General features: G+C 59.8%; 1 protein-coding gene across 1 annotated transcript in view; it reads left to right on the forward strand.

Moving 5' to 3' along the window:
- Positions 1-1287: 1287 nt before the first annotated feature.
- LOC113215101 (serine/arginine repetitive matrix protein 1) overlaps positions 1288-2500 on the forward strand; it is a 121582-nt gene continuing 120369 nt past the window's right edge. The window contains exon 1 of the mRNA XM_052272497.1: positions 1288-1510. The gene's annotated coding sequence lies outside the window, so the exon portion shown is untranslated. The remainder of the gene's footprint in view (positions 1511-2500) is intronic.

The raw sequence follows: 2500 nt of genomic DNA on the forward strand, positions 1-2500 counted from the left end.
GTATGGCCGCCTGCGTTCTGTCCAGTTCTGCCGTTCTCGTTCTGCTTAGTTGTATGCCTTGGATGTCTTGAGTCCGCGGACTTATTTCTACAGTCGGTTCTGATGAAGCTGCCAGTGGCCCTGTCAGCTGTAGCTACAACTGTGCAGCTACAAACAACAAGGGCGTGGAGGCGGCCGGTTGCCTCCCGGCACCTCTTCCTCTCACCCTCCGCCCCTGCACGCCAGTGCGTAGGCATTAGGCAACGCATTGAGCTTCCGCGTTTTCTCCTGGGCACCCGGTAGCTACAACTTTGTGGCTGCAAACGGGGACAGCGAATCAGGACGCAGCTGATCTCATCTTCTCGGCGCTACCCTCTTTTTATTCCCATTATGAGGCAGCTTCCTCAGAATATTGTAGCTGCACCCATGGTGGGTGCTGGACCGCTGGACGGTGCTTTTGCAGCCCCAGCTCCAGAGGGGCAAAGTATGCCGACGTGCGGACGCGCCAGGCCGAGTTTGTGATTCGCCCGACACGACACACGACACGACACGACTTCGCATGGCACGGTGCATACCTCGCGGCACGCCAGGCACGCCGAAAGAGAGAGAGGGAGGGTGGGACGCGCCCGGCCGGTGGGAAGGGTGGAGTGGAGGAATGAGGGGCGCGGAGGGAGGGAGGGAGGGAATCTCGATTCTGCCGGGAGGGCCCGGCCGGGGCGGCGTGGCGGTGGCGGGGTGGCGCCTGCGCGCGCAGCGGCACCGACACCGCCTCCCCGCGTCCGGCAGCGTCGGAAAGGACCACCCCCGGCCCAGGCACTCGCACCTCAGCCTGTGAGAGGGGTGGAAACGTTCTGCAAAAATAAGCATGTATTTTTAGACAGTCCGTCTTCTTTGGGGCTCTGCCTCTGTACCCGATGTTAAGTTACCAGTTTTGATGAAGAATGCCGTTCTGGTTTTGATATTTCCTTTAGGGGTGGTGGGAAGGAGGAAAATACCTCTCGAGATGCGAAATTCTTAAACGTGCATTTTTACTCCGGTCGATTCGAACGAGCTTTGCGGTTTGATCGCGAGCGCCCGCGGCAGGGGTAGGGGAAGGACTTCCCCAGGACGCCACGCCGCTTCGCCGCCGCCGCCGCTGTGGCCGGGAGGGGGTTGTCGGAGCGGGGCTTAGGGGCGGCGGGCCGAGGGTAGCCGAGGGGTGGCGCCGCGCTGCGCTGCCCGCACGCAGCAGCCCTCATGCAGCCCCCGCGCCGCCCCGCGCCGCCCCGCCCCAGCCGGCACGGCTCCAGTCAGTTCGGCCGTGGCCGCCCGCGCCGCTGCAGCTCCGCCTCGTCCCGCCGGCCGCCCGTCGCTCGCAACACGCGCGAGGCGTTACGCCGCCGTCACGTGACGGCGACGCGTCGTCATCGGTGTCCGTGACGAGTCCGTGACGAGTGCAAGTGTGTGACCGACCTTGGGATTTGGATAGAGGAGGAGGTGACATTCTGCCCCGGCTCGACCTTTTCGCGACGGACTCGTGACGCGGATCAGGGTGAGGTGAGTCGTCCCTTTTGTTATTACTGTGTTGTCTGATGTGAAGGGGGCGTCAATTCGCCGACCAGTCACATTGATCCATATTCGACACAAGAAGTACGCCCGTCTTAGTAGTGTTCACCTTCATTTTGTTGGGAGTTTTTGTTCCTCGTCAACAATGAGCAAACATGACCCTTTGATGAAACAACGTATAAATGTATACCTCGCTCACTTTCAATAGGACAGTTTTCCGGCGCACTGCTGTCTCAAAGTATGTAGACAGAGTCGGGCTGCTCGGCTCTGTCGGTGATTGGCGCTACGGCTTGCAGCGTCTCCAACTTCCTGTCCGCCCCGCGAGTTGCCGCGCTCTACTGCTCATTTAAAAAACGTAAACGAAAATCTGCGACAGTTCAGTCAGCTTCCTACCACTCTCTCGCACGTGATGAGCTAGCTCGCGAAGCCGACCCAGTCTCGCCACCTGCTCTGGTTACGACACGCCGAGGATGCCCTCCAGACTGAAAAGGCACATCTCCTCGCTGGAGCGAAATGATGCAACAATACATCAAAACGATCTGGAAGCGCTTTCGACGCGGGGCGGGGCTGAGAAACTCACAACGCCGGGGGCGAGCTGGCGAGCTCGGGGGCGCGACGGCCCGGGGGGTTGGGTGGTGTGGAGTGGCATTTGTCGCGGTGACGGCGCGGGGGTCCAGAGCGACGTGAGCGACGTGCCTGCGGAGGGGGGACGCGCACGTCGAACACCGTGGATTTAGAGAAGGCGTTTGACGTGCGTCTGCGTCGACGCTCGCTCACGAGAGGGACAGCCCCTTCTGGAACAGGCGTCCACAAAAAGAATAAAGTAGATATTTTTTCTTCAAGTCAGAAGAATGATGTTGAAGACATGAGAATGCGCACAAGGAATGATTATGATAAAGACGGTACCGTTCCTTGGGCTTCGAGCAACAATTAAAGCAGTGTCGTCGACGTCTGTGGGTTAGTGTCACTGAGTAGT

Source organism: Frankliniella occidentalis, unplaced genomic scaffold (assembly GCF_000697945.3).
Source record: "Frankliniella occidentalis isolate FOCC.00 unplaced genomic scaffold, Focc_3.1 Scaffold208, whole genome shotgun sequence".
Classification (NCBI taxonomy): domain Eukaryota; kingdom Metazoa; phylum Arthropoda; class Insecta; order Thysanoptera; family Thripidae; genus Frankliniella; species Frankliniella occidentalis.